Source organism: Nannospalax galili, unplaced genomic scaffold (assembly GCF_000622305.1).
Source record: "Nannospalax galili isolate Female #2095 unplaced genomic scaffold, S.galili_v1.0 scaffold654, whole genome shotgun sequence".
Taxonomy (NCBI): Eukaryota; Metazoa; Chordata; class Mammalia; order Rodentia; family Spalacidae; genus Nannospalax; species Nannospalax galili.
In genome coordinates, this window is record NW_008335971.1 from 344,504 (window position 1) to 354,317 (window position 9,814).

General features: G+C 34.7%; 1 pseudogene; it reads right to left on the bottom strand.

Annotated features, from left to right (window-relative positions):
- Positions 1 to 4,008: 4,008 nt before the first annotated feature.
- Positions 4,009 to 4,203, bottom strand: LOC115069964 (annotated as a pseudogene).
- Between the last annotated feature and the right edge of the window lie 5,611 nt (positions 4,204 to 9,814).

Genomic DNA, 9,814 nt, shown 5'->3' on the forward strand with positions numbered 1-9,814 from the left:
CTATTTTCATTATTTCATATAGCAGAATAAAATTTCATTATGTATACATACTACATTTCCATTATCAGTACCTCTGTTGATGGACATCTAACTGGTTCCATTTCCTTACTGTTGTCAATAGGGCAGTATAAACATGAATGCCCAGGTATATCGCTGGTTAATTATGGAGTCCTTTGGGTATATTGACAGGAGTTGCATGGCTGTGTCACATTTCAGTTCTATTTCTTTTTTATTGAGAAACCTTCATACTGAATTCCTTAGTGGCTTTACCATTTTAAATACTTATACCTTACAATTCATCATTTGTTGTTCAGTAATTGCTAAACATAGGCTGGGACTTATGATAACTAAAGAAAGATAAATGCTTTTCAACTATTTGCATTATCATAGTCTATAATTTCACAAACTTGATTCAGAGACTGAAAGATTTTTTTCACAGAAGAAACACTTGTTTGATTTTATTTTAACATCTTTTAATTTCTTATTTATTTTTATTGATTATCTTTATTTTATGTGTATGAGTGTGTTGCCTGCATGTAAGTGCACCTGGGTTATTCAATGCCTGCAAAGGTCAGATGAGGGCATCATCTGAGCTGGATGATGGAACTGGAATTACAAGTGGTTGTTAGTCACCATGTGGGTGCTGGAAATCAATCCAGGGTCCTCTGCAAGAGCAAGCAATGCTTATAACCACTGAGACATCTTTCTAGCCCCAACTTTATTTTTATTGGTCAATACACAGTAAAATTCTAGGTAAAAATTGAAGTATAGAAATATAATTTCTGGCCACTTGTGGTGGTGCATGCTGGAAGGATATGATGTACAAATATAATTTTTGTTTTAAGAAAAGAGTTTTGAAAAAGTATTTTTGGTAAAAATAGGAACTTTATTTCCCCCAACCATACCTGAGGCTATATAGCTTCTGGGAGAGGGAGAATCAATTTTCTTTAAGGATGTAATACATGATAGGTTGACAAAGCTCCAGGGAATGGATCCAAACCCAAGAGTTATACTCTATAGACTCTAAAAAATAATAGGGGGCATGAGTTTGAGGGAAAATAGTAAGGTGGGGGTGGAGATGGGGTGGGGTTCTGAATATGATCAAAATACATTGTATGAGAGTTTCAAAGAATCAATAAAAAATTAAATATTTATTATTTCAGTTCTTGGTTTGTCTTTTGAGACACCCTGCAGCCCCAGGAAGGTCCTGGAGATCTTTTTCCTCAGGTTCAAAGGATCTGGCATTATAGAAATGTGCCACTTACTAGGTTAAAGATTTAATTCTTTTATCATGTGTGTCTCTATTCTCTGGTTAGTTTATAAATAGGATTATAATATATTATAATCTATATTTCAAAGTTAATTCTGCTTGTTAGTTCTACCAAAGGTAATTCTTCCTGCTAGAAGAGAACTGTAGTTACCAAACTAAAATCATTTCCACTTGAAAGCTATAAAATCATCTGTTTTTGCAGTTCAGTGATGGAGTGATGACCTACTGAGCACAGCATCCAGCACTGAAAGAAAAAAATAATAATTTATTGTACTGTTTTTGGTTATCTTCTGATATTTATAAAAAAGATTGATGGCAAAGTAGTTTCTACTTTATTCTTTATAAAGTGCACTGTCTTAGAGCACTGCCAGTGGTGAGACATAGAAAGAAAGAGAAAGGAAAAAATATTGAAAAGGAACAAAACTCAGAATGTGTGCTCAGCCATTTATATTCAGCTGTTTTCTCTGAATTAATTCACTCTAATGACCCACCCCTGGTAAAATTGACACTTTCCAATGACTAAAAGGATGGGGCTAGAAAAGTTCAGCTCTGTAGTAGAGTCCTTACCTCATATATGCAAAGGTTTTGGTTAAATTCTCAGCACCAAAATAGAAAATAAAAAAAAAAAGTTACTGACTTTATACTAGTTCTGATTCATTAAAGCATTTGTGATAAATTTCACAATCAGCTGCACACATTTCCATCATCTAATTTAAAAATATTTTATTTATTGTTTTTACTTTATGTGTGTGAGTGTATTGCCTGTTTGTGTGTAAGTGCACCCATGTTTTCAATACCTGTGGAGGTCAGAAGACTGTAAACAGTTCCTCCAATACCTGTGGAGGTCAGAAGACTGTAAACAGTTCCTTTAATATTCAATGAAATAAGTTAAAAGTGTAAAACAGTCACAAAAGTAAGTAGACCAAACTGGGTTCATTTATTTACTTCCCACATAGACTATACCAATCTTACATGCAGGAAGCATGTTTGAATCTACTTCCTCAATAACTGAAATGAAAAGCATACTATCAAGAAGTATTTGTTAATGTATTCTAGATGAGTTTTTATTTTTAGATAGGGTCTCCCTATAACGACAGCTGACCTTGTACTTACTATGTTGCCCAGGCTGGCTTTGATCTCTCTCAAAGAGATTCACCTGCTTTTGTCTCCCATTTTCTGGGATTGAAGATGTGTTCCACCATATCCAGTTAGTGGACTTTTTGTGCTATTTGATATCAAACAATGATATTTTGTAATATAAACTTTGTTAAATTTGAGATTTTTCATTCAAAAGAAAATATACCACATTAATTATTTCATGTATGGGTTGTTAAATATAGTCCTTTTAATGAACATATTTGTAATAAGACATACTTGCAAAGAACAGCAAGGTTCTCTGGGAGCAGCTGAGTTTTGAAAAGTTCTTGATGTTTTATATAATGCCTTTCCAGGATCCCAATTTTGAATTGAGTACTAATTACTACTAATGTCTTTAAATTTTAGATCATGATTTTTGTTGATATAAGAATTCAGTTTTGGACCTTATTGTCTCAAAAACTTCTTCCTTCTCCTAAAAATCAAACATCTCAATATTTGACATCAAACCATTTTACCTCATTCATTGTTCATGATGTTTCTTATTCAAATCAGCTTCTTCCACAGACAGTTTTCTTGCACAGACTGGCTAGTCTGATAGCAACAGAAAAAGTATTCTATACTTATTTACATTAAAATGAATTTTAAAGGAATTCAGAACATTGACTTTTGGCAGGAATTTACTTATTATGAAGAACAGAACAATGGGATCTGCCTATCAAAATGATGAAACTGAGCACACATCTGCCAAGAGCACTGTGCATGTTGCTGAAATGTATTATTAACCTGTAACACAATATGTTTTGTCAAATAAAAGAAATCCCATTAAGAATGCCAGTTTTCATATCTATGACATAGATCTATTTTTAAAAAGTCTATGTGGGTTCTTTTGAAATCATAGAAATTCAACTAAGTATACTCTTTTTCTTTTCTCTCTGCTTAGTCTAGAAACTGTTATCAATATATCAAAACATGAAGCGAACAGAGAAAGTTTTCTTTGACCTAAAGATTTTAGCTGGTAGGGGTAAAAAAATCACTAAGAGTATTTCATAAATTAAACTATAGTTATTTCTAATAAGATTTCAATTTCTAAAGAAAATAGTTATTTTAACATTATGATAAGCTAAGGCATCAATTACTTATTTCTGCACTTAGAACATGTTCTCATAAAGATCCTAAACTATGCCATGAGGGAATTTATATCTCTGATGCTACAGAGGCTCATAAAAATCAAAGAGTGACAGAAAGAGTTAGAGGGTACTATGCTTTAAATCATCCTAAGTAGGAAACCAAGGATCATCACATTTCCCAGAGATACTTGCCCTACATTTCACTATTGAAACTAGGTGTGCTGCAGTTGTTGCTGTACATGCCCTATCAGTTTCTATGAAATCTGCAGTCTCTTTCTTCCATTATATTTTCTCAGTAATGGATAAATCTCCTTGTAAGTAACATCCTTATTATTTTTCACTTGGGAAGAGAATCTCAGACACCACATCTTTACATTGGTTTAGTCTTCGGACATGTGGTAGATTGCCTTAAATAATTGATGTGGGAAGACCCAGCCTGCCCCTGCCTGATTTTGTTGGCATCATTCTCTAGGCAAGGTTTTTGGATTTTTTTGTTTTTGTTTTTGTTTTTTAAACACTTAGACTGCATCTTCTCATTCTACTCTCCCGAAAGAGTGAACAATCATCAATGGCAAATGGCAATTGCAGCAAAGAAATACACTCAGGAGAGAATGCTACCCCTCCTCCTTGTGGATTCTGCTACTCTACACAGTTAGAGAAACTTCTCTAGTAAGAGACTATAGAAATGGTCCCTGAAAATATAGTTTTATCTACTCAAGGTGTTCTTAATCTTGTGAGAGTAGAGGATTCAAGCTGTGTACAAGCAAGGAAGTCAGAAGCATGCATATGCTTGCTCTTTTTTTGCCCTTGACTATAGATTCGACCAGTTTTCTTGAAGTCATCTCACCTTGACTTCCCTGCAATGATAACCTGGTATTGTGTACTCAGATACATTCACCCTATGTTGCATTTTTAATGTCATGAAATATTTTATGGATTTTGGAGTAAGCATTCAAGATTTCATATTACCCATCACCTTGCAAAATTTTTGAATGTGTCCTATTCAGGACTAAGCCCTCTGTAGCCTCTTATTCTCTGCACATTGGCTATTTGTGGGTTTCTGTGTTAATCATCATTTTCTGTATAAGGAAATTTATCTAGTGAAAGTTAAGAGACACATTCATCCGGAGGCCAGAGAGATGGCTCAGTGGTTAAGAACACCTGCTGTTCTTGCAGAAGACCTGGGTTCGAATCCCAGAACCCACGTGGCAGCTAACAACTGTCTGTAACTCCAGTTCCAGGGGATCCAACAGCCTCTTCTGTCCTCTGCAGGCATTGTACAACACAGGTGCTCTTACCCACATGCAGGCAATATATGTATACACATAAAAAAGAAAAAGTCAGCCATGGCAGCACATGCTGCTAGTACCAGCACTTGGGAGGCAGGCTGATCTCTGTGAGTCCAAGGCCAGCCTGGTCTACATAGTGAGTTCCAGGACAGCTGGGGCTACAAGGAGACCCTGCTTCAAAAAGACAAAAAAATGAAAATAATAAATATTAAAAAGGAGACATATTTATCCTAAGTGTAGGGGTTGCATTGAAGTTGTGTCACATAGGGTTAAGTGTCTCATAGACACTTATTACCTGCATTTGACCAGTTCTGGAATTCTGGAATAGTTTCCATCTGTTGCCAAAAGAATCTTCATTGATGAGGGGCAGGTACACTTGTCTGTAAATATAAGGATGCCTATTTAGAATAAAGGAAGAAACGACATGTGCCATTAGGGATATGGTCAAAATAGGTTTCTCTCTAGAATTTATGACTTCCCTGGCCATGTGTCATTTGGTTATATTTGCAGTACCACAAGTGGATAAATTGTAAGAGCCAGAGGGGGTAGATGATTGCCAGGAAACAGAGTCTTCCAAACAGCTGATCATTTACTGCTATGAATTTACAGCAATGGTGACAGCATGCAAAAGTACTATGCAAGCTCAAAGCACACAAAAATCCCAGCATAGACATGGGGAAGTGAGTGAAAATTTCCAACACAGCCTCAGACACTTTTCGTAATTGATATCTGCTAGGAGGGAAATGTGACTCTGAGTGGACCCAGTGGATGGACCCACTATTAAGAGTATTTCAGGACACAAATCAGACTCCATAGGCATATATATATACAGGAGAGAGAGGGGGAGAGAGAGAGAATATTAAATTGCAAAGAACAGTCGGGGATTTGTGGAGAGTGGAAAGAGATCTAAATAGCATCAAGCTATATTGTATAAAAATCAAAAAATTCAGTAAAAGAATTTTTGTAGTGTATTAAACATGCTATCAATTTTAGTAAGTTACAGTATAAGCAAAACCTCTAGCTACTTAGTGATGAATATTCAACAATAATTTTGGTTTTTTTAGTAGCTGAGTACCTTCTTTAAAAATCTGTTGCTAAAGGCTAAAAGTAAAATTTAACTTCTGTATAGAAAATATCATTAACTTGGCTGTCTTTGCTTAATAATTGGGATTAATTCTCCCTGAATTAGAAATGGAATAGGAATTTATTAATCATCCATAATGCATGCCATTGTTCTTGGCATTTGCAGTATGTTTCAAAACACAAACTAAAACAGAACCTATGATCTCTAACTTCTAGGTATGATTGGTATATGTAAAGAGCACCAATTTCAGATAGTGTGGGTAGAAAGAGAGTAAGACACTTCTACTTGACTGAGCAATCAAAGCTCTCTTAGCTGTTGCCAGAGCATCTTCGGTTCTCCACATCTAGGTTACTCTCCCACACTGGATTCTGTCTTACCATAATAATACCATGAATGCTAGATTATTTTACACTTTATATTAATAATTAAAGGGATGTGTGAAAAATCAGAATGTTATGGGGAGGTGTACTAAAGACCAGTCAAATTTCATTTCACAATTATTCAGTGTGTTCTGGTTTAAACAAATTTATGCTTAGCTTAGGATAATTTTATTTCTTGAAAATTTTGGTCCATTGTCATGTTCAAAAGTTCTTGGAACCAAGTCACCTTCTTTCCTGCCACTACTGACGAGTTAATCAGTTTTATACAAATAAAATATTGAATAGCATTATTCATTATTGTATATATGGTATCTACACTTTTGTCTGCATCACTATTGTTTCTGTATTTTTCTATTAGTTCATTGAAACAGATTCTCCTATGTACACAGTATATCCTAGAACCTGTTATCCTTCTGCTTCCATTTTCTAAGTGCCTATGCCACCACATTTGGTCTCAAAATCATTCTCTTTCCAGTTTTAGAATGATACAAATTTTAGGTCAGATGCTGAATGGAGTAATGGCTCAGAGATAAGAGCAATGGTTGATTTTGCAGATGACTGGAGTTTGATTTCCAGCTCCACCATGACATCTCATCCCTCCTCAACTCCAGTTTCAGGGAATCTGATGAGGTCTGTTGGGTTCCACCCTCATCATATACACAGGTGCCATGTATACAGGAAAAAAAACTCATACACATAAAATACAAAAATTTATTTCATTAAGAAAATGGACTGTTCAGGGAGCCCATGGAAACCCCACAATATGGACTTGAACCAGTGTCCAGTCTACAAAGAGGAGGGTCAACTCTGAGGAAACATCTCATTCATGCTTCCAAGTGAAGACAGACATGGTCAAACAGGATCTTTGAATTTCTTCACACAGATGGAACTGGTAAAAGAAAGGAATCAGGAGCTGCTCCCAAGCCCATATGACCCCTGAGGAACAGATACCCAAATGACCTTAAGTGTAAAAATAAATTGATTTTTTTGGCCACCTATATGGTCTTAAACACCCAAAAGGAAAGTATAACCAAAGAGTAAAGTCATCAATGTATTTCTTTAAGAGTTCAAGGGATTACACTTCCCAGACATTAGGCTTAAGTCTATATAAAAAGTTATTTTAGACAATTATTTCTCATTGAGATTTTGTTCCTAACAAGAAAATGCTGCTCAGATGTAAGACTTCAAACCTTGGTCTCCAATGCTGTAATGCCCACCTATAGCTAAGGGAGACAACCAGCTATTTTTCTAAAACGATGGATAAATTTGTTCTCTCCTCCTATCTAGAAGGCTTTGAGAGGGAACTGACACTGATTCTAACCATTGCAAAAGCTATCAAAATATCTGAAAGCAAATCCTGAATCCATCACTCTAGAGTCCAACCTTGGAAGACAAAAGAAAAATGAGGATGAACCCAATAGAGAGATGCTTTTGGAAGCCATTGTCAAGAAATTCCAAAGGACTCTAATACAAACATTTGAAAATTGTCCTCTTCTTTTTTCTAGTTCCTTGTCTAGAACTTATAATGCTAATTACTCTTGTCTTTATTTCTCCTTCACAACTCCTATTCATGATTCAAAGACTTTCTTTTCCTCCTTGAGATAAGAGTTATGCAATTTGGTAGTCTTTTAGATAGACCCATTGAAGGGGTATTCCAATTGCCTCACCCTGCATCCCAGTTCAGCATGGAAGAAGCCAGAGCAGTCTGTGACCTGATTCCCTATTGGCAATTTGGGTAACCTCTCCAGAGGATGGTGTGATAAGAATAGGAGGTACGGATTATCTAGGCAGTTAGGGTAAAAAGTACCCAAAGTAACCAGTTTCTTGGCTAAAACTCACAATGTCCTCAGGCCTCTTAGCAACCTACTTGATTCCAAAGGCCAAAAATGTTGAAAATGTTTGGGAGCTTTTATCTAATCCTTAAAAGATTTTAGATCTCTCCAGAAGGGGGAATGTTAGCGTAGCCAAAGTTGCCATTAAACTGATAAATCAAAGATGAAGAAAGAGTACATGAGGTTATAAGAAAAAAGGTGATGGGGAGATATGGGAGAGTTGGAGGGGAGGGAGTGGGCATGATTTGATCAAAACACCTTATATGCATTTATGAAATTCTCAATAAATTATTTTTTTAAAAGTACATAAGGACGAACACAGAAAAATTAATTTAAGGAAAGCTAGTTGGTAATGTTACAAGCGGCACAGGGACATACTAAAACTCATGCAATTAGAATTGAATAAAGGCATGTGCATGCAAAGAAATAAACAAACAAACAAAGAAAAAAAAACAAAGTCTAGTTGTTTTTCATGATATTGGTTCCTTGATAACAAGTATGTATGAAGAATTAAAATCTCCCCTATTTTATTATCAAAAAATAAAAGAAAATGGACTGGCAGGTACGTTTCATCTCTCTCCAGTCACTAAGCAGAGTATTTTACAAATAACCCCTATGCCAAAAAAGTGTATTTTTATCTTCCATATGACACTGATCTATTTTATACGCTTAGCCAAACTCTACTGGAGAGAGGGAAATCTGATCATCTAAATCTTAATAGACTAAAGACATGTTTCAGTGACTCTGATTTTTCTATTTACCTTGAGACATTCAGAGGAAGAGAAAAATAAATGAAAGTATTGCAATAATGTAATTCTGATTCATATTGTGTTGCTGACATGCAGGCAAAAATCTGTTTTTAATTTAAGCTTCTTTATTTGGGCTTTTAATATAATCACTTTTAATTTAGTTTTTAATACAGTGAATACTGAGCCAGTAAACATGCTTGCTTAAAAAAATAAATAAACGAAATTTCATTAAAATAATTGAAATGTCATCATGTTCTGCAATTATTTTTCAAAAATGCATTTAAAAGACATCCATAATTAAAACAAAATTACATTTCCAGAAGACCCTCACATTACACATTAAGATACATGAAAGTAATATGATATATAACAAAAAGGGATTTATTAATTCAATTTTGAATTTATTTAAAAATATGTCTCATATAAAATTCTCCTAAATTAATAAAATAAAGTTAGCATACTTTCATGTATATCTAACATCCCTAGTGCAATGAATTCCAAAACACTGATCGATTTCTATTCAAATATAATAGTGAAAGTAGGTTAGTCATCTAATAAAACTAATAACAGTACAGTTTGACTTAAAAAATGAAATTTATATTTGCAAAGCCAGAATGAAATTTGGCTTATAGGTTAACTTTTAAAATAGCTAATCAGAATGCAAATCAAAGAAACTTTCTATCGAAAACATCTGACTTTGGCTTTGGAGACGCTCTGGTATGGTATCTCTTTTCCTTTGGGGAGCAAAAACCACAAGACGATTTATTTCTGCTTCCATCGTTTGCCGTGAATTTGGCATAGGGATCTTTCACTGAAAGGTGTATCATGTTCAAAGCTTTGCATCACTATTCTAGACTATGAAAAGGGTATTGCATCTAATCAAAGCCGCTTATTTTATTTCTGCTTTATGGTCTGAAAGAAACTTAAGTAGAGTTTATTGAAAAGCATACCTTAAATTGCACAGATATTCTTGAAGCAGTACTTA